At 48.8% G+C, this 22,072-nt stretch overlaps 1 protein-coding gene across 8 annotated transcripts in view; it reads right to left on the reverse strand.

The window, feature by feature from the left end:
• LOC127647831 (receptor-type tyrosine-protein phosphatase delta-like) overlaps positions 1-22,072 on the reverse strand; it is a 534,579-nt gene that overhangs the window by 325,158 nt on the left and 187,349 nt on the right. For all 8 annotated transcript variants that reach the window (XM_052132317.1, XM_052132365.1, XM_052132326.1 and 5 more), the window contains exons 4-5: positions 21,904-21,977; positions 8,418-8,501 (exon numbers count right to left, since the gene is read on the reverse strand). The gene's annotated coding sequence lies outside the window, so the exon portion shown is untranslated. The remainder of the gene's footprint in view (positions 1-8,417; positions 8,502-21,903; positions 21,978-22,072) is intronic.

Here is a 22,072-nt window from a genome sequence, read left to right on the forward strand (position 1 = left end):
ACATACATAATGGGTTAAAGTGCATAGTCTTTGTGTAACAGCTTGTATGAAAAATCTAGTAAAACTTTGGTTTGAAGAAATGGAATAAGTTCTACAATGTGAAATAATAATCCAAATAAATAAGTAACATTAACAAATAATGTGTGATAATAAACTACATAGTAGTACAAAAACAATATTAATAGATATAAAAAATATATGTAGTACAAAATAAATTAATTTAAATAAATATAATCAACTAAACACAAAATAAATGACAAAATAACAGTGTGCATGAGTAATATTCAGAAATAAAGTAACATGTCCGGTTGCTACTGGCAAGCTGCAGAAGTGTTTGTAGCTTGCTAGCCTGCTTAGCATTGCTTATTATTAATCTAATACGTTCATAATTTTATCCTTTGCCATTTTACCGCATGCTTCGGGTTTTTTCACTTTCCCACTGTTTCAACTGCGTGTATTTTAAAGCGTGCACCTGTTTTCTCTCTTTTTTCTTTTTTTCCCCCCTGCTTGTCTACATCTTGCATCTCGATTGCATACATTTGTTTTCTCCACTGTGTTTTACACAGACTATTGCATCAATTTCAAACATCTGCTGATTCGGAATCAAATCGAACCACATCAATCTCAAACCCTCGTCACACAAGAACAACCATAACATCAACAAAAATACAAGTGCGGTAAGTCATGGCATCCGCCCATGTTATTTCTTCCTGCATCACATGTCACGTGTTTGCTAAGGCTTCTTCCATCAGCAGTGAGGGAATCAAATGTGATAAATGTAAGGAATTAGTCAGGCTGATAGAGAAGGTTAATGAGTTAGAGACACGCATCCGAACTAGTGGAGGTCAGTGAGAAAGAGAAGCCTGTAGATGCTGTTTTGCATGTGAGTAGTACAGAGAGAACATACACATTTTGGTTCCGGCTGTAAAGCCCCTGCAGCAGGGTGTTTGGGTGACGTCTTGGCAGCATACTCACTCAGCAAAGAGACACCACTCTCCCGTTCCTGTTAGGGTTTCCAATCGCTTCTCCCCACTCAGTGATGCACCCACTGAGAATCATGTTGAAAGAGCCCTTGTTATTGGCAATTCTATTGTAAGGAACATGGAAATAGAGACTCCAGCCACCACTGTTAAATGCATTTCCGGGGCTCGAGTGCCTGAGATCAGATAACATTTTTGGCACTGACGATGTCTGGCTTCACCAGTCAGAGATCACTAAAGATAATGTTAAAGAGGTGTGTGAACTCGCAAAAACTATGTCAGACACAGTAATATGCTCTGGCCCCCTCTCTGCTCATCGACAAGGTTTATAGTAGATTAGTGTCACTGAATGGCTGGAAGTTTGAGTGATGTCCGGAGAATAGCATAGGATTTATAGACAATTGGAAGGATTTTTGAGGTAGACCTGACCTGCTAAAGAGAGATGGACTCCATCCCTCCAGGGAAGGTGCCGCTCTCCTCTCTATTAATTTGGCTCATAGTTTAACCCTCTGGGGTCGCCGGGGCGTCCTGCTGGCTATTTTCGTCATTACAGCAGAAACAACATAAAATTCTCCATCATTTTGGGCCATACAGATAAGTGTAAGACATCATTAGAGACTATAAAGGGTCTACTTTTATTTGTGTACACTCACAATAACAACAAAATCTTGTGCTTTTGTAAAATAAAGAAAATAAAAAGGTTGAGCTTTCAGCAGTCTCTGTGTTCACGAGCATATTTCTGAAACACGTCACAAAAATGAACTGAAACTCCGCGAATACTTATCACACAAACATGAAACACATATCTAAAGAAAGCTTAAAATGTCTACTTTTAAATACAACTATTCACATTTAAAAAAAATATTCTCCTGCAAGCGATGTACAGTTTTTATTGGCTTAGCTCATTATAGGTAATGTGAGCACACCCACCAGCAGAGCACACCATTCATACGCTAATGTGCTGAGACGATCAATGCAAATGGTGAACACCCCGACAGTGAGGTTTGATTTAAACACAATGAATTCACTTTACTGCGCATTTGTAATGATACACAGGTGAGGAAACTCCTGGATAGTAAGGAAGAGTTAAAATTTTCCTCAGAAAAAGAGCGGGACTCCGATGAACGTTTGTATTTTGAAGAGAGACTTGATCCAGCCGAGGATACAATTTCGGACGAGTAAGTCATTTAGTTTTCATTAGTTGACATGCTATTTTATATAAACATGTACATATATTACTAGTGGGACTGTTTCCAGACTTTCCAGCCAGGATTCAGAGTATTGACATTTGAAATATATCCTATTAAGCAAGTTTTAGTTACATTGAAATGCTGTTTTGGTTAAAGCAGGTATTTAAATTGTATGCTGTATAATATAAATATGATATGTAATATGATGTAAAAATAATATGAATGTTTAGATTATATTTTATCTAGTGTTTATGCTGCCTCATTATCATCAATGCTTTCGCTTGCAAATATCTGTTCAGGTGTAAATGAGTAAAATGTACTTTAAATATGCCCATATTAGAAAATCAGCATATTGTAACTTCTTGAAAACTCAAGAAGAGCTTATATAAATACAGTCTTCTCTAGCACTCATGGTAGCGTCGCCCCTCTTAAATTAAAGAAAATTCAAGAAAAAAGTCCCACACCATGGTACAACGATAACACTCATGCTCTCAAGAGAGCAGCTTGGAAAATGGAGCACAAGTGGAAGAATACAAAATTAGAGGTTGTAACACAGTTAAAGGATGGGCAAGGAGGAGGCGAGAACCGGCTTTTCAATATAAATAATAGTTTTAATGATAAACTTAAAAAGAAGACATAAACACACACATGACGGACATGTCCACTAACGATCTCTCTCTCCCGCACGACACCCTGCAGTCGACCTTTATACCTTGGAGGCTTGATTAGCCTAATACGGGACCGGGTGTGTATGATCACGACCCGGCCCTGCCCTCCGTCCTGCCACAGAGGTATTTCATGGTTTCATGTAGATACAGACAGGCACTAAAATCAGGTCATCATATTTGAGCAAACTCATAGAAAATAGCCACAACAATCCTAGGTGTTTATTCAGTAATGTGCCTAAATTGGTTAGGAATACAGCCTTAACAGAACCAGATATTCTGTCACAGCACAATAGTAATGACTTCATAAATGTTTTTACTGAAATAATTAAATTGGAACTATGCAATCAACTGTCACAGCACCTCAGAATAATTTTCCTCATGAGTATCTTCAGTCCTTCGCTGTCATAGGACATGAAGAGCTTACAAAACTTATCAAAATATCAAAAGCCACAAAATTTATATTAGATCCAATACCAACTAAGCTCTTAAAAGACGTAGGGAATTCAGAACATCTTCTTAATATTATGAACTCCTCGCTACAGTACAGAGACTGCACTTATAAGAGTTACAAATGACTTGCTCTTATTATATGATCGCAGCTGCATTTCTCTTCTAGTGCTTTTAGATCTTAGTGCTGCCTTTGACATGACAGATCACAACATTCTCTTGAATAGGACAGAGAGTTATGTTGGCATTAGTGGAGTTGCATTAGCATGGTTTAGGTCCTATTTATCAGACCGCTACCACTTTGTCTATGTAAATGAGGAATTGTCAAATCAAACAAAAGTTAAGTATAGAGTGCCTCAGGGATCAGTTTTAGGGCCTCTGATTTTCTCCTTATACATGCTTCCCCTGGGGGATATTTTCAGGAATCGTGGAATAAGTTTACACTGTTATGAGGACGATAGAGTGTAGTGAGAGAGGATGAGCGAGGAGGTCGGTTGCAGGCAGTAAAAGGTACCCTCCATGACCTCATCAGCTCATCATGCACCTCTGAGAAAAAGGAACCGGTTGGGGTGGCTGTGAGCGGCAGCCAGACCCGAGGAACTGATCATCCATCTGTGAAGGCTGTGGGGTGGACAGAGTAGGGTAGCCCAGGCAAGCATGTCGGCCATATGGGCATCAGCCTCAGACTGGGCGTGCCGACCCGAGGGTGGCAGCCCAATCGAGTCTTCCGCATCAGATGCCGGACCACTCTTCGATGCAGCTCATCATCCAGCTCGGGGGGCTCAAGGGGATAATCAGACTGGCCGTGAGGCGAGCCGCTGTCACCCCGAGCCCGGGCTGAATTCAACCAGCGTGTCAGGGGGGCGGGTGGTTCTTGGGGATGTACCCGGCGAAACCGAGCCCACTGCCATCCCCAAAGTGCCTGGAAAAAAGTCGCGACCGCAACGTTGCCATGGTAAGATTCTCTCAATGAGAACACGAACCATCCACAAATGCTGCCTCTATGTGATCACGGCACAGACACATGAGGCAGCGCCTGTTACTGTCTAGAGCGGAGAGAAATTGACCGCATCCAGGAACTACATAGGGGCGGAAGGGCATCTTTATAAAGGCGCGTCCTGTAAAGGACGTTCAATGCCGCTGTGTTTTGCTATTTTAGAGAAATAAACTTTTTAAATGAAAATTTTCTCTTTTAACAGTGCTGTCGAAGCGCCCAGTGGCAAAGCTGCACTGCTGTGCAGAGAAGAAGAAAGCTGCTGATATGCACCGTAGATCCAACAGCATACGCTCTTGCAGAGATGAAGTGAACAGTCTTGTGATGGACAGGCTATGAAGGAAAAATCTGAATGGACAGACTCATTTACCTCATATGTCCATGGGCGGGTCATGCAAATTCTGTCTGCCAAGATCTCATTGGCCTTTTCTCAAGTTCAGAGATGTGCGAGGCTCTCAAGAGAGACCCCTAGTGTAGCTTCTTCAACACAACGTTGAAGTGAGCGACAGACGGGGAACTAATTCATGCATTCATGACCTAAAGACTAGATTATTGTAATGCATTACTGGGAGGATGTCCAGCAAGTTCAATAAATAAACTTCAATTGGTTCAATATGCAGCTGCCAGAGTGCTAACGAGAACCAAGAAATATGATCACATTAGCCCCATTTTATCATCGTTACATTGGTTACCTGTTAAATTTTGTATTAATTAAAAAATTCTGTTAACTACATACAAAGATTGAATGGTCTAACGCAGTACTTAAGTGACCTTCTACCATACCATATTCCATCACGTTCATTATGATCACAAAATTCTGGCTTGTTAATAGTTCCTAGAATATCAAATTCCAAAAAATGAGGAAGATCGTTTTCATATTTGGCTCCTAAACACAGTTCGGAATGCACACATTCACTCAGTTTAAGTCTTGACTAAAGACACATCTTTTAAGCCAGGCATCCACCTAATTTATCCACCAACTCACAATTAGGCTGCTTTAGTTAGGTCTGCTGGAACCAGAAACATCATTCATATCTATAACACTGCAATAAATTGAATGGCATCTACGCTAATAAATTATATTTGTTTCCATGTCTCAACCTCAGGATTCATATCCCAATGTCACCAGAGCCAGCCAGATCCAGCTCCATTCCTGCTTGGTGTCCGACTCCACTGCTATGTGTCGCTGAGTGATGACGACAAACTACAGCTGGTGCTAGCCAGACATCACTTCAGTCTTTTACGCTGGACTTGTGGGTAAACTGATGCCAACTTCAACTGTAAGACATCGTATATACTTCATATGCCACTGCCTGAACCTTGGACCCCACCGAATGACCAGCCGCTTGAACTGCATTGCACCTCATTGGCAGAGGCCTGCATCACGTTTGCCTATTGATGGACTACACTCTTGAAATGGAATACATGGATTATCAATTAAGTCTTCACCAGCCAACTAACAAAGGTTAATGCATCTATGTGAACTTCTGCAGTTAATCCAGGATGGACTTCAAAGACATTAGTCATTAATCTTACAGTTCATACAAAATCTTAGTTTAAATACTGGCCGTTAACACTTACTTTGTTTAATATTTTAAACCATGACTTGCACTGCACATTGTTACAGTCTGTCTCCCTCGTGTTTCCTAGGACTCTTATTTTGACGTGCTTCCCCCGGACTACATTACCCAGTATGCACTGCCCTCATCACTGCCATCTGTTCCTCATTTCTCTCACCTGTTTTCCATTCCCTCATTAGTTCTTGTTTGTGTAAATACCCTTTAGTTTTTCATTCTTTTGTCAGTTCTTGTTTGTTGTTGTTTTGAGTTCTCCATTGTTATTTTCAACTGTGATAATTTTTTATTAAAGCCTGCAAATAGATTCTATGTCTCCTATCTCATCTCAGCAACCATTCTTAACACACATAAATAACTAATATTGGCGTTATATTCATGATGTTAGTCAGAGGGGAACTGGCCCCCAAAGTGATTCTGGTTTAGATTTAGGGTGGGGTTAGTCAGAGGGGAACTGGCCCCCACAGTGAGTCTGGTTTAGGGTTAGGGTGGGGTTAGTCAGAGGGGAACTGGTCCCCACAGTGAGTCTGGTTTAGGGTTAGGGTGGGGTTAGTCAGAGGGGAACTGGCCCCCACAGTGAGTCTGGTTTAGGGTTAGGGTGGGGTTAGTCAGAGGGAAGTGGCCCCCACAGTGAGTCTGGTTTAGGGTTAGGGTGGGGTTAGTCAGAGGGGAACTGGCCCCCACAGTGAGTCTGGTTTAGGGTTAGGGTGGGGTTAGTCAGAGGGGAACTGGCCCCCACAGTGAGTCTGGTTTCTCCCAAGGTTATTTTTCTCCATTAATCAACATGTACAAAATGTACGATTATATTTAATCAAACTACTCAATTATGACTAAGACTTTATATATATTACAGTTTCATTTTTAGTTAATGCATGATTTTCTGTTAAACTGCTTTGAAACTATTGTTGTGAAAAGTGCAACACAAATAAAAGTGTATACAGTCTTCTTATTTTGTGTATACTGTATATTATTAGGTGTATATTGTGTTATATGTAAATCAGATGTTTATTGTAATTGTCATTCTGCTATGTTGCACTTGTGTATATGGTTGAGTGACAATAAAGGGATTTGATTAGATTTAATGCAGTGAAGCTTTTAGAAGTTTGAGACAGTATGTTTACGTTCCAGAGAGATTCCGCTGTTAAACGAACATAATCAAAACACTCCATCTCTCTTTATGGTGGTGCATCGCTATTATCAGTTTCATAAAAAATGACAGCAAGTCCAAACAGATTCAACTGAGCTATGGTTACCTCTACATCAAACATCATATGTTTCTGTATTCTGCACACACACAGAACAATAATTTAAGGGATTCACCAAAAAATCATATTATAATTTGAGTCAAAAACAGCTGTTGTTGAATCAATGTTACATTTATATAGCGCTTTTCTGACAACTTCACTCACACCAGCTATTGATGGAGAAGAGAGAGTAGAATTATAGAGTCAGTTAATGGATGGGGATTTTATATTTATAATTATATATTACGAGGCCAAGATTGATAAGGGCCAATGGAGGGGAATTTGGCCAGGACACTGGGGTTACACCCCTACCCTTTAGGAGAACTGCCCTGGGATTTCTAATGATCACAGAAATCGTCTGAATGACGTGCCTTTTACTAGCTTTATTACCCACACAGTCCACAGCGTGAGCACCCCCTGCTGGCCTCCCTAATACCTCTTCCATTGACTTTAAACACAAGCATAAGTGAAAAGATGTTTTGTTTAGGGGTCCAAGGGCCGTAAGTCCTAGAGATATACGAAACTTGGCAGTATGGTCCCAAATCCCCACTGCTACTCAGGTGCACACAAACACACCCATCTGACTCTAGGTGGCACTATAACAAGCATTTTTACACTATATACAGTGTATGTATATATATATATATATTGGCAGCCAAAAGTTTGGAATATTGTAAAGATTCAGGTGTTTTGGAAGGAAATTGTACTTCAATTCACCACCAAGAGCACAATCACTATTTGAAAAATATTTGACTTTTTTCCAAATAGTGATGTGCTGTTTTTTACATCAGTAATGTCCTGATTATACTTTGTGATGTTGGATGCCACTTTGGTGAATTAAAGTACCAATGTCCTTCTGAACCAGCTAAATCTTTACATTATTCCAAACATTTGGCCGCCAGTGTAAACCAATATGTTTTTGGGGTGTGTCCTATTACTACTAATGGGCCTGTATCTTGTGAGTGCAGAATCCAAACATAACCCATCTTAATACATATGGACAGTAGACCATTTTCAGATAACATGAAAAATGTCATCAATTTGTGATGCTAGTGGCAATAAAACATAAGAAAAACTTTTTGTGCTAATGTAAGGCAATTAAGGTTAGGGTTACACAAACAACACCAAAACAACTGTGTTGATGATATCCACAGAATGTTTTCTATCAAATTTCATTAATTTGTCACTCCATATGTGCTTGGAACCCAATAATTGCCACTTGTGGCTATATTTTGCAGGTTTTCTTTTGTTTCAGCACATCTGTGAGTGTAAATATGAATCTGTGTGTGTGTGTGTGTGTGTGTGTGTTCAGTCACTTACACTCAGCAGCCTCCAGCTCATCACGCAGGTTCCATCTGGAAACCTGAACCAAAAACTTGCTGTATACTCCAAATCGGACCGCACCTACAGAGACACACACAATTATAATCCCGCTCATTTCTTTCTTTGTTTTTCTATTTTAAAACTGACTGTTTAATTGTATAAAAACTGGAAAGCATTTCATTTAATGGGTTAAAATGTACATTATTTTGTAACTTTTTAAATAAACGAGTGTGTGTATTTAGCCACAACATTTAGTGTAGGTTCCCCTCATGACACCAAAACAGTTCTGACCCATCGAGGCATGGACTCCACCTCTGAAGGTGTCCTGTGGGATCTGGCACAAGACGTTAGCAGCAGATACTTTAAGTCTTGTAAGTTGCGAGGTGGGGGATCCATGGATCGGACTTGTTGGTCCAGTACATCCCATAGATGCTCAATGGGATAGAGATCTGGGGAATTTAGAGGTCAAGTCAACACTTTGAACTCTTCATCATGTTCCTCAAACCATTCCTGAACAATTTTTGCAGTGTGGCAGGGCGCATTATCCTGCTGAATGAGGCCACCGCCATCAGGTAATACCGTTGACATGAAGAGGTGTACCTGGTCTGCAACAATCTTTAGGTTGGTGGTATGCATCAAAGTAACATGAATACCAGGACCCAAGGTTTCCCAGCAGAACATTGCCCAGAGCAATTCTTCCCACAGTGCATCCTGCTGACATCTCTTCCCAAAGTACTCTACACACACCCGGCCGTCCACATGATCTAAAAGAAAACAGGAGCAGGCCACTTTCTTCCATTGCTCCTTGGTCCAGTTCTGATGCTCACGTGCCAATTGTAGGCGCTTTTGGTGGTGGACAGGGGTCAGCATGGGCACTCTGATCGGTCTGCTGCTTTGCAGCCCCATATGCAGCAAGCTGCGATGCACTGTGTGTTCTGACACATTTCTATCATAGCCAGCATTATGTTTTTCAGTTCAATTTGTGCTTCTGTGGGATCAGACCAGACGGGCTAGCCTTCGCCCCCCACGTGCATCAGTGAGCCTTGGGCACAGATGACCCTGTCGCCGGTTCACCGCTTGTCCTTCCTTAAACCACTTTTGGTAGGTACTTACCACTGCATAGCGGGAACACCCCACAAGACCTGCCGTTTTGGAGATACTCTGACCTAGTCATCTAACCATCACAATTTGGCCCTTGTCAAAGTTGCTCAGATCCTTACGCTTGCCCATTCACTTGCTGCCTAATATATCCCATCCCTTGACATGTGCCATTGTAATAAGACAATCAATGTTATTCACTTCACCTGTCAGGTTTTAATGTTGTGGCTGATCAATGTAAGTGTCTGTGAATTAGACGTGCATGTTCATAATTCCCACTCATACCCCATAAAAAGAGATTAGGGTTTGCATTGTGTGTTTTGTTGTTTAATGTTCGTTACAAGCTGTTTATTGCCTCATTTTGGTTTAATGCATTATTACTGCTGTTAGAAGTTCTTCATTTTCTCTCTGTGAATGAATAATCAGGATTACTGTAAACACTCAGTTACAGCAAGTGTACTGTAATTTATTCCTCTTTCAATCAGCATATATCTGCAATAGGCAGATTTCTGATTCATGTTACGTTCACCAAATCTTAAATAGCAGCAAGTTCAAATATCCGGATCCTGACTCTCTCGTTGAGTTTTTGTTGTGTCAGGATCCTGTCACCTGTCTTTCTGTGTATGGCTGTCTTGTGTATCTAGTGTCAGTATCCTGCCATTTCGTTTGGACTTTTTTAAAATAGTTTTTACGGCTGGATCCTGACACTAGTGTTTTCTCATTGCCATGTGCACTCATGCCTGTGCTGTCTTAAGTTTAACTATGACCCCTTGTTTGCCTTGTTATTAGTTTATCATCTTCACCTGCCTCTTCTCATTACCCTCCTCAGTTCCTTCCTTATTTAATCTCTTTCAAAGTCTTGTGCCAGTTTGTTGTGGAAATTCCTGTGGAGTGTTTGTGGATATTTCCCTAGCAAGTTGTCTGTTGTTTCCAGTTATTTGGCTTAAGCACATGGATTTTGAGACTGCCCTTGCCAGCCCATCCAGGCTACTTGCTTTTGCCCCTCAGAGAACATTGAGTTTGTTTTTGATTTATTTGTAAAATAAACCGTATTTAACTTTTATCTAACGCTGACACTAAATTCCAAGCTTTTAAAATAATTAGTTTGAATTTAATTTAATTTAAACGCAGTTTCAGGTTAAATTATTAAAAATGGAAACTTAAAAAGTAAAATATATTGGTTAACAGTATCAGCCACAATGAGCTGTGAATTATCGTTATCGTATTGGCCCTGAAATTCCATATTGGTGCATATGCATACCTATATATATATATATATATATATATATATATATATATATATATATATATATATATATATAAACATAATCGGGGTGTAAAGTAACAAATTAAAAATACTCTTGTTACTGTAATATGTTGTTTTTCCCAGGAAAATAGTTGTACAATATTATAATATTATACAAATAAAAATGGTATACTTTACATTTACTGAAGAACTTGAGGGCTGTAACTGTACATTTACTGTGCTATTTTCTCTCTGTCTGTGTTCACTACTTCCCTGTCCTGATTTTATTTTCATCCATCAATGTTTGTCTACGGAGAGTCTTGTGACCATCAAATCAAATCACGAATGCAAAACTTGAATGGCAGCAGTAGACCTGGCTGGCACAAAAACTGTAATTAATCATCATGGATGTGGAGGACACCTCAGTCAGCAGTTCAACACCTGAACATCCACAGCCGCACCTGAAAGTGCTTTTTGCAGTGAAGGCTAGTTTGTGAGTTCAGTTTGCTCAAGCCAATCTATATATCAGCATTAATTCTGCTGAGCTATATTTCATATTTCTGCCTATCAGATTTTCTTTATCTATAATGCCTGTAAATTATATATTTATCAATCAGATTATTGGGCTGCTGTGAGAGATTTATACAATGTTAGCTAGGGTATAGGGCTGGGGGATAAAAACAATCTTGATATTTAGATGGATAAAAACATAAAATATTTAGCCTATGTCCTACATCTAGACCAGGGGTGTTCATTACATAAATTGTAATAACAAGACAAACACTGGTTGATCTATATAAAAACTAAAAGTTTTACTTTATTTCCTCGCTTCTGTAGCCGCGCACTGTTTGACAGACAAGCGGCTAATGTGTGTGTGGGCATGTTTATGTGGTTTACAAGAAATATTTTAGGTTACAAACTGGTAATTACAAGGGTATTAAGCTATAAATGTGGTTTATGAAGACATTTCTAGTGTCCCCATAATTAAAATATCTTAAAATACATATTAAACAATGTTTTATTGAAAATTTTAAAATGCAGAAAGTTTACTGGTTGTGTTGGGTTTAGGGGTGTGTTGGGTTTAGAGGTTGTGTTAGGTTTAGGGGTTGTGTTGGGTTTAGGGGTTGTGTTGGGTTTAGGGGTTGTGTTAGGTTTAGGGGCTGTGTTAGGTTTAGGGGCTGTGTTGGGTTTAGGGGATGTGTTGGGTTTAGGGTTTGTGTTGGGTTTAGGGATGTGTTAGGTTTAGGGGATGTGTTGGGTTTAGGGGTTGTGTTGGGTTTAGGGGGTGTGTTGGGTTTAGTGGATGGGTTGGGTTTAGGGGTTGTGTTGGGTTTAGGGGTTGTGTTGGGTTTAGAGGTTGTGTTGGGTTTAGGGGCTGTGTTGGGTTCAGGGGTTGTGTTGGGTTTAGGGGATGTGTTGGGTTTAGGGGTTGTGTTGGGTTTAGGGGCTGTGTTGGGTTTAGGGGTTGTGTTGGGTTTAGGGGCTGTGTTGGGTTTAGGGGCTGTGTTGGGTTTAGGGGTTGTGTTGGGTTTAGGGGCTGTGTTGGGTTTAGGGGCTGTGTTGGGTTTAGGGGATGTGTTGGGTTTAGGGGTTGTGTTGGGTTTAGGGGTTGTGTTGGGTTTAGGGTTGTGTTGGGTTTAGGGGGTGTGTTGTGTTTAGGGGTTGTGTTAGGGTTAGGGGTTATGTTAGGTTTAGGGGTTGTGTCGGGTTTAGGGGTTGTGTTGAGTTTAGGGGGTGTGTTTGGGCTCTAGAGGCTGTGTCTAAGCTCACAGCCAGTAGGCTTTCTGCATGTTAAGATTTTCAGGAAAGCATTGTTTAATATGTGTTTTAAGGTATTTTAATTATGGGGACACTAGAAATGTCTTCATAAACCACATTTATAGCTTAATACCCTTGTAATTACCAGTTTGTAACCTAAAATATTAACCTAGAGGTTGTGTTGGGTTTAGAGGTTGTGTTAGGTTTAGGGGTTTGTGTTTAGGGGATGTGTTAGGTTTAGGGGTTGTGTTGGGCTTAGGGGTTGTGTTGGGTTTAGGGTTTGTGTTAGGTTTAGGGGTTGTGTTGGGCTTAGGGGTTGTGTTGGGTTTAGGGTTGTGTTAGGTTTAGGGGTTGTGTTAGGTTTAGAGGTTGTGTTGGGTTTAGGGGTTGTGTTAGGTTTAGGGGCTGTGTTGGGTTTAGGGGTTGTGTTGGGTTTAGGGTTGTGTTGGGTTTAGGGGTTGTGTTGGGTTTAGGGGTTGTGCTGGGTTTAGAGGCCGTGCTGGGCTTAGGGGCTGTGCTGGGCCTAGGGGCTGTGCTGGGCCTTAGGGGCTGTGTTGGGCTTAGGGGCTGTGCTGGGCTTAGGGGCTGTGCTGGGCTTAGGGCTGTGCTGGGCTTAGGGGCTGTGCTGGGCCTAGGGGCTGTGCTGGGCCTAGGGGCTGTGCTGGGCTCTAGGGCTGTGCTGGGCCTAGGGCTGTGCTGGGCCTAGGGCTGTGCTGGGCCTTAGGGGCTGTGCTGGGCCTAGGGCTGTGCTGGGCCTAGGGCTGTGCTAGGCCTAGGGGCTAGTGCTGGGCCTAGGGCCTGTGCTCAGGCCTAGGGGCTGTGCTAGGGCCTAGGGGCTGTGCTAGGCCTAGGGCTGTGCTAGGCCTAGGGGCTGTGCTAGGCCTAGGGGCTGTGCTGGGCCTAGGGCTGTGCTAGGCCTAGGGGCTGTGCTAGGCCTAGGGCTGTGCTAGGCCTAGGGCTGTGCTGGGCCTAGGGGCTGTGCTAGGCCTAGGGCTGTGCTGGGCCTAGGGCCGTGCTAGGGCCTAGGGGCTGTGCTGGGCCTAGGGCCAGGCCGTGCTAGGCCTAGGGCTGTGCTAGGGCCTAGGGCCTGTGCTAGGCCTAGGGCCTGTGCTGGGCCTAGGGCCGTGCCAGGCCTAGGGCTGTGCTGGGCCTAGGGCCATGCTGGGCCTAGGGCTGTGCTAGGCCTAGGGTCAGGCTAGGCCTAGGGGCCGTGCTGGGCCTAGGGCTGTGCTAGGCCTAGGGGCTGTGCTGGGCCTAGGGCCTGTGCTAGGCCTAGGGGCCATGCTAGGCCTAGGGCCGTGCTAGGCCTAGGGGCTGTGCTAGGGCCTAGGGCCTGTGCTGGGCCTAGGGGCTGTGCTAGGCCTAGGGCCGTGCTGGGCCTAGGGGCTGTGCTAGGCCTAGGGCTGTGCTGGGCCTAGGGGCCGTGCTAGGCCTAGGGCCGTGCTAGGCCTAGGGCTGTGCTAGGCCTAGGGGCCGTGCTGGGCCTAGGGGCTGTGCTGGGCCTAGGGGCTGTGCTGGGCCTAGGGGCTGTGCTAGGCCTAGGGCCGTGCTAGGCCTAGGGCTGTGCTGGGCCTAGGGCTGTGCTGGGCCTAGGGCCGTGCTGGGCCTAGGGCTGTGCTGGGCCTAGGGCCAGTGCTGGGCCTAGGGCTGTGCTAGGCCTAGGGCTGTGCTGGGCCTAGGGCTGTGCTAGGCCTAGGGCTGTGCTGGGCCTAGGGCCGTGCTAGGCCTAGGGGCTGTGCTGGGCCTAGGGCTGTGCTAGGCCTAGGGCCGTGCTAGGCCTAGGGCTGTGCTAGGCCTAGGGCTGTGCCAGGCCTAGGGCCATGCTAGGCCTAGGGCTGTGCTAGGCCTAGGGCTGTGCCAGGCCTAGGGCCGTGCTGGGCCTAGGGCTGTGCTAGGCCTAGGGCCTGTGCTGGGCCTAGGGCTGTGCTGGGCCTAGGGCTGTGCTAGGCCTAGGGGCTGTGCTAGGCCTAGGGCTGTGCTGGGCCTAGGGCCGTGCTGGGCCTAGGGCTGTGCTAGGCCTAGGGCTGTGCTGGGCCTAGGGGCTGTGCTAGGCCTAGGGCTGTGCTGGGCCTAGGGGCTGTGCTGGGCCTAGGGGCTGTGCTGGGCCTAGGGCCGTGCTAGGCCTAGGGCCTGTGCTAGGCCTAGGGCCTGTGCTGGGCCTAGGGGCCGTGCTGGGCCTAGGGCTGTGCTAGGCCTAGGGCCGTGCTGGGCCTAGGGCCAGGCTGGGCCTAGGGGCTGTGCTGGGCCTAGGGCTGTGCTGGGCCTAGGGCTGTGCTAGGCCTAGGGCCGTGCTAGGCCTAGGGCTGTGCTAGGCCTAGGGCTGTGCTAGGCCTAGGGGCTGTGCTGGGCCTAGGGGCTGTGCTAGGCCTAGGGGCTGTGCTGGGCCTAGGGGCTGTGCTAGGCCTAGGGCCTGTGCTAGGCCTAGGGGCTGTGCTAGGCCTAGGGGCTGTGCTAGGCCTAGGGCTGTGCTGGGCCTAGGGCTGTGCCAGGCCTAGGGCTGTGCTGGGCCTAGGGCCATGCTAGGCCTAGGGCTGTGCTGGGCCTAGGGCTGTGCTGGGCCTAGGGCCAGTGCTAGGCCTAGGGCTGTGCTAGGCCTAGGGCCGTGCTGGGCCTAGGGCTGTGCTAGGCCTAGGGGCTGTGCTGGGCCTAGGGCTGTGCTAGGCCTAGGGGCTGTGCTGGGCCTAGGGGCTGTGCTAGGCCTAGGGGCCGTGCTAGGCCTAGGGCTGTGCTGGGCCTAGGTGCCAGGCCTAGGGCCTGTGCTGGGCCTAGGGCTGTGCCTAGGCCTAGGGCCGTGCTAGGCCTAGGGCCTGTGCTAGGCCTAGGGGCCTGTGCTAGGCCTAGGGCTGTGCTAGGCTCTAGGAGCTGTGCTGGGCCTAGGGGCCAGTGCTAGGCCTAGGGCTGTGCCAGGCCTAGGGCTGTGCTAGGCCTAGGGCCGTGCTAGGCCTAGGGCTGTGCTGGGCCTAGGGCTGTGCTAGGCCTAGGGCCTGTGCTAGGCCTAGAGGCCGTGCCAGGCCTAGGGGCTGTGCTAGGCCTAGGGGCTGTGCTGGGCCTAGGGCTGTGCTAGGCCTAGGGCCTGTGCTGGGCCTAGGGGCTGTGCTAGGCCTAGGGCTGTGCTGGGCTCTAGGGCCAGTGCCTGGGCCTAGGGCCTGTGCTAGGCCTAGGGCCTGTGCTGGGCCTAGGGCTGTGCTGGGCCTAGGGCCAGTGCTAGGCCTAGGGCTGTGCTAGGCCTAGGGCCTGTGCCTAGGGCTCTAGGCCTAGGGCTGTGCTGGGCCTAGGGCTGTGCTGGGCCTAGGGCCTGTGCTAGGCCTAGGGGCTGTGCTAGGCCTAGGGCCTGTGCTGGGCCTAGGGGCTGTGCTAGGCCTAGGGCCTGTGCTAGGCCTAGGGGCCAGTGCTGGGCCTAGGGGCTGTGCTAGGCCTAGGGCTGTGCTAGGCCTAGGGGCCGTGCTGGGCCTAGGGCTGTGCTAGGCCTAGGGCTGTGCTGGGCCTAGGGCCTGTGCTAGGCCTAGGGCTGTGCTAGGCCTAGGGCTGTGCTAGGCCTAGGGCTGTGCTGGGCCTAGGGGCTGTGCTGGGCCTAGGGCCTGTGCCAGGCCTAGGGCTGTGCTAGGCCTAGGGCTGTGCTGGGCCTAGAGGCTGTGCTAGGCCTAGGGGCTGTGCTAGGCCTAGGGCTGTGCTAGGCCTAGGGGCTGTGCTGGGCCTAGGGCCAGTGCTAGGCCTAGGGCTGTGCTAGGCCTAGGGCCAGTGCTGGGCCTAGGGCTGTGCTAGGCCTAGGGCTGTGCTAGGCCTAGGGGCTGTGCTAGGCCTAGGGCTGTGCTAGGCCTAGGGGCTGTGCTGGGCCTAGGGCTGTGCTGGGCCTAGGGGCTGTGCTAGGCCTAGGGCTGTGCCAGGCCTAGGGCCGTGCTGGGCCTAGGGGCTGTGCTAGGCCTAGGGCTGTGCTAGGCCTAGGGCCGTGCTGGGCCTAGGGCTGTGCTGGGCCTAGGGGCTGTGCTAGGCCTAGGGGCTGTGCTGGGCCTAGGGGCTGTGCTAGGCCTAGGGCTGTGCTAGGCCTAGGGCTGTGCTAGGCCTAGGGCCAGTGCTAGGCCTAGGGGCTGTGCTGGGCCTAGGGGCTGTGCTAGGCCTAGGGCCTGTGCTGGGCCTAGGGCTGTGCTAGGCCTAGGGCCATGCTAGGCCTAGGGGCTGTGCTAGGCCTAGGGCCTGTGCTGGGCCTAGGGGCTGTGCCAGGCCTAGGGCTGTGCTAGGCCTAGGGCCTGTGCTAGGCCTAGGGCCGTGCTGGGCCTAGGGGCTGTGCTAGGCCTAGGGCTGTGCTAGGCCTAGGGGCTGTGCTAGGCCTAGGGGCTGTGCTAGGCCTAGGGGCTGTGCTAGGCTCAGGGGCTGTGCTGGGCCTAGGGCCGTGCTAGGCCTAGGGCTGTGCTAGGCCTAGGGCCGTGCTAGGCCTAGGGCCGTGCTAGGCCTAGGGCTGTGCTAGGCCTAGGGGCTGTGCTGGGCCTAGGGGCCGTGCTAGGCCTAGGGGCTGTGCTAGGCCTAGGGCTGTGCTAGGCCTAGGGCTGCTAGGCCTAGGGCCAGGCCTAGGGCTGTGCTGGGCCTAGGGGCTGTGCTAGGCCTAGGGGCTGTGCTAGGCCTAGGGGCTGTGCCAGGCCTAGGGCTGTGCTGGGCCTAGGGGCTGTGCTAGGCCTAGGGCTGTGCTAGGCCTAGGGCCTGTGCTAGGCCTAGGGCTGTGCTGGGCCTAGGGGCTGTGCTAGGCCTAGGGGCTGTGCTAGGCCTAGGGCTGTGCTAGGCCTAGGGCTGTGCTGGGCCTAGGGGCCGTGCTAGGCCTAGGGCCTGTGCTAGGCCTAGGGGCTGTGCTGGGCCTAGGGCCGTGCCAGGCCTAGGGCTGTGCCAGGCCTAGGGCCGTGCCAGGCCTAGGGCCGTGCCAGGCCTAGGGCCATGCTAGGCCTAGGGCTGTGCTAGGCCTAGGGCCGTGCTAGGCCTAGGGCCAGTGCTGGGCCTAGGGCTGTGCTGGGCCTAGGGCCAGGCCTGGCCTAGGGCCTGTGCTGGGCCTAGGGCCGTGCTGGGCCTAGGGCTGTGCTAGGCCTAGGGCTGTGCTAGGCCTAGGGCCTGTGCCAGGCCTAGGGCTGTGCCAGGCCTAGGGCTGTGCTGGGCCTAGGGGCCGTGCTAGGCCTAGGGCCGTGCTAGGCCTAGGGCTGTGCTGGGCCTAGGGCTGTGCCAGGCCTAGGGGCTGTGCTAGGCCTAGGGCCATGCCAGGCCTAGGGCCGTGCTGGGCCTAGGGCTGTGCTAGGCCTAGGGCCGTGCCAGGCCTAGGGCCGTGCCAGGCCTAGGGCCGTGCTGGGCCTAGGGGCTGTGCTAGGCCTAGGGCCGTGCTAGGCCTAGGGCCTGTGCTAGGCCTAGGGCCTGTGCTGGGCCTAGGGCCGTGCTGGGCCTAGGGCTGTGCCAGGCCTAGGGCCGTGCTAGGCCTAGGGCCGTGCCAGGCCTAGGGCCAGTGCCTGGGCCTAGGGCTGTGCTAGGCCTAGGGCCGTGCTGGGCCTAGGGCCGTGCCAGGCCTAGGGCCATGCCAGGCCTAGGGGCGTGCCTGGGCCTAGGGCCTGTGCTGGGCCTAGGGCTGTGCTGGGCCTAGGGCCGTGCTAGGCCTAGGGGCTGTGCTGGGCCTAGGGCCTGTGCCAGGCCTAGGGGCCAGTGCTAGGCCTAGGGCCGTGCTAGGCCTAGGGCTGTGCTAGGCCTAGGGCCATGCTAGGCCTAGGGCCTGTGCTAGGCCTAGGGCCGTGCTAGGCCTAGGGCCGTGCTAGGCCTAGGGGCCAGTGCTAGGCCTAGGGCTGTGCTAGGCCTAGGGCCAGTGCCTGGGCCTAGGGCTGTGCTAGGCCTAGGGCCTAGCTAGGCCTAGTGCTGGGCCTAGGGCTGTGCTAGGCCTAGGGCCGTGCTGGGCCTAGGGCCGTGCTAGGCCTAGGGCCAGGCCTGGGCCTAGGGCTGTGCCTAGGCCTAGGGCCGTGCTAGGCCTAGGGCCTGTGCTAGGCCTAGGGCCTGTGCTGGGCCTAGGGACGTGCTGGGCCTAGGGCCGTGCCAGGCCTAGGGCCATGCTGGGCCTAGGGGCTGTGCCAGGCCTAGGGCCGTGCTGGGCCTAGAGGCTGTGCTAGGCCTAGGGCTGTGCCTGGGCCTAGGGCCTGTGCTGGGCCTAGGGCCAGTGCCTGGCCTAGGGCCTGTGCTAGGCCTAGGGGCTGTGCTGGGCCTAGAGGCTGTGCTGGGCCTAGGGCCAGGCCTGGCCTAGGGCCTGTGCTAGGCCTAGGGCTGTGCCAGGCCTAGTGGCTGTGCTGGGCCTAGGGCTGTGCTGGGCCTAGGGCTGTGCCAGGCCTAGGGCCGTGCCTGGGCCTAGGGGCTGTGCTAGGCCTTAGGGCCTTGTTAGGCCTAGGGCCTGTGCTGGGCCTAGGGCTGTGCTAGGCCTAGAGGGCGTGCTGGGCCTAGGGGCTGTGCTAGGCCTAGGGGCTATGCTAGGCCTAGGGCTGTGCTGGGCCTAGGGGCTGTGCCTGGGCCTAGGGGCTGTGCTAGGCCTAGGGCCATGCTGGGCCTAAGGGCTGTGCTGGGCCTAGGGCTGTGCTAGGCCTAGGGCCATGCTGGGTCCAGGGGCTGTGCTAGGCCTAGGGGCTGTGCTAGGCCTAGGGCCAGTGCTAGGCCTAGGGGCTGTGCTAGGCCTAGGGCCTGTGCTGGGCCTAGGGGCTGTGCTAGGCCTAGGGATCATGCCAGGCCTAGGGCCATGCTAGGCCTAGGGGCTGTGCTGGGCCTAGGGGCTGTGCTAGCCTTAGTGGCCTTGCTAGGCCTAGGGCCTGTGCTGGGCCTAGGGCTGTGCTAGGCCTAGAGGGCGTGCTGGGCCTAGGGGCTGTGCTAGGCCTAGGGCCATGCTAGGCCTAGGGCCAGTGCCTGGCCTAGGGGCTGTGCCTGGGCTTAGGGGCTGTGCTAGCTTTAGGGCCTTGCTAGGGCTAGGGCCTGTGCTGGGCCTAGGGATGTGCTGGGCCTAGGGGCTGTGCTAGGCCTAGGGGCTATGCTGGGCCTAGGGGCTGTGCTAGGCCTAGGGGCTGTGTTGGGTCTAAGAGCTGTGCTGGGCCTAGGGCTGTGCTAGGCTTAGGGCTATGCTGGGCTTAGGGCTGTGCTGGGCCTAGGGGTTGTGTTAGGTTTAGGGGTTATGTTGGGTTTAAGGGTTGTGTTAGGGTTAGGGGTTGTGTTGGGTTAGGGGTTGTGTTGGGTTAGGGGTTGTGTTAGGTTTAGGGGTTGGGTTTGGTTTAGAGGTTGTGTTGGGTTTAAGGGTTGTGTTAGGTTTAGGGGATGTGTTAGGTTTAGGGGTTATGTTGGGTTTAAAGGTTGTTTTGGGTTAGGGGTTGTGTTAAATTTAGGGGTTGGGTTTGGTTTAGAGGTTGTGTTAGGGTTAGGGTTTGTGTTAGGTTTAGTTCCCTGTAACTTTAACTGTCTTGTCTAATGATAAAAAGACAAATATCAATAAAACTTCTATTATATACCGTCTGCAAATATGCACATATCTCGTTTAAACAGATATAATTCACGAACCTCACTAAAATCCAGTATTTTCTTCAGTATCAGGATCAAATATTCTTCTGATTCACAAATCATGATGGTCAGTTGTCACAATCCAAGCAGGTGATCCAGGCCATATAAACTCTCAGTAGATTGAGGCATGAGCTGGAAACGCACCCAAAGTCTGTCTAGCAATTCAGTCCACTGTCGGCCATTTTTAAGACGCTCTCGGGAGGTTATTTCCTGTCATGCCAGTGTAGGTTCTATCTAATTGAATGGGGAAAGATCGAAATCTCCAGAATGGTTGGTTAAGATTACGATGAAAGAACATATTTCAAATCAGCAGTAAAATCTGACAACACTGGTATCATAAATTGTGATTCTTTGCCTCATATTTCACCAAAAAAAAAACACAATTTGCGTTCTCGAGTTGATTGACAGGCGATGTCTGTATCTAAATGGTGATTGGCTCTTTTACCTGTACGGTGGGACTTCCTTTCTACATCCGTTGACCGTTTGCTGCAGTTGGGCGTTCTCATTTTTCCCATTCATTTTAATACATGTGGCCTATCTCTGCAATATAATCTCTGGTGCATCTTCAAAGAAAAAGCGCTACACGTGTGCTATAAGTAAATGTATTATTCGCTATGTACTGTATGTATAATTGGTTTTAGCCATCATTTTTTTAGTAAATGCGATCGCTAACGCAGACTTGCCATTCATGGTTGCTGAACTACTGTGGGTACTGTTATTACCATCTTCCTAATAAATTAACAATATCTTCATGTGCAAATAAATCTAAAACATTTGATGACTACACAGAAATCTGAAGAAACTGCGATCTACCATTTAAAATACAATATAATTGTTTAGATTCTTTTGTACAAAGTAAAATTTTTGGGTGAAACTCTAAATAAGACTTTATTATATTTTTAGCAATTTTACATTTATATGTTTATTTACTATATTAAATTGTGTGATATATTGGCATTGTATCGAAATATCGGCCACCCTGCACTTTGGATATCGGCCATTAAAAAGCCCATTTCGGTCGACCACTATTATACAGTGTTTATTATAAGGGCCAATCACGTTTGCAATACTAAACGCAATACTCACTACTTGTGTACTTTTAAATGAGCAACTCTTTTACTCATTGAGTAGTTTTTAGGACAGGTACTTTTACTCTACTCACATTACATTCTTTGAGAAGTAATGTTGGGTCACCACTTAATGTCCAATGTAAAATCTGGGTCCTGAAGCACAAAACCAGTTGACAACTGCTGTACAAAGATCTTACATTTATTGTATGGCATAAGACCACTAGTTCTGTGGATAGTCACATGATTTGCAGGGCCGGCACACACAGTGTTTTTGGCAATATATCGGGTTGCCTTGTGCCCGACGGCGGGCCCCACATGATGGTCCAGAATACATTTGTAGAACAATGTGAGTTTTCTAAAAAAATGAATAAACCACTCATCTTGTCACAGTGGATCTATGGACTTTTATATTAAGACAGTTTTGACACTGATGGGGCCCACTTTCATGATCTCACAAACAGACTGTTCGGCCCGCAGCATTAGTTTGAATTCAAGCACAGAAACACATTAAAATGATCTCGGCTCAACTGAAAGACTTCAAAACCCAATGTGAATCCCTTCTGCTCGTTTAAAGAGGATTCACGCATACATTACCATCAATTACACACTCCAGTCTTTACATGTCAAAGTCTTCCTGACTTTCAGAAAGTTAACGTGTCTTTCCTCACAGTGCTGTCATGTTCAACTCTATATACCTGCTTTTGGCTGCAGTAAATGAATTGTGTTAAAGACATTTAGAGTCGCAGGTGCAATTGTTCTTCAGTCTTACCATTCATGCAAGTCTCGTCATCTGCGCTGTTTCCGGCCAGAGGAACTGAAAGAATAAAACTCCTCACAATTTCCCTGAAAGACACAAACAAAATAGCAGAAGCCGGTCACATTTTGGAATGGACACTGTTCATTTTGACTGTTATAGTTGAGCATTGAAGTTAAGCAGG

Source organism: Xyrauchen texanus, chromosome 1 (genome assembly GCF_025860055.1).
Source record: "Xyrauchen texanus isolate HMW12.3.18 chromosome 1, RBS_HiC_50CHRs, whole genome shotgun sequence".
NCBI lineage: Eukaryota > Metazoa > Chordata > Actinopteri > Cypriniformes > Catostomidae > Xyrauchen > Xyrauchen texanus.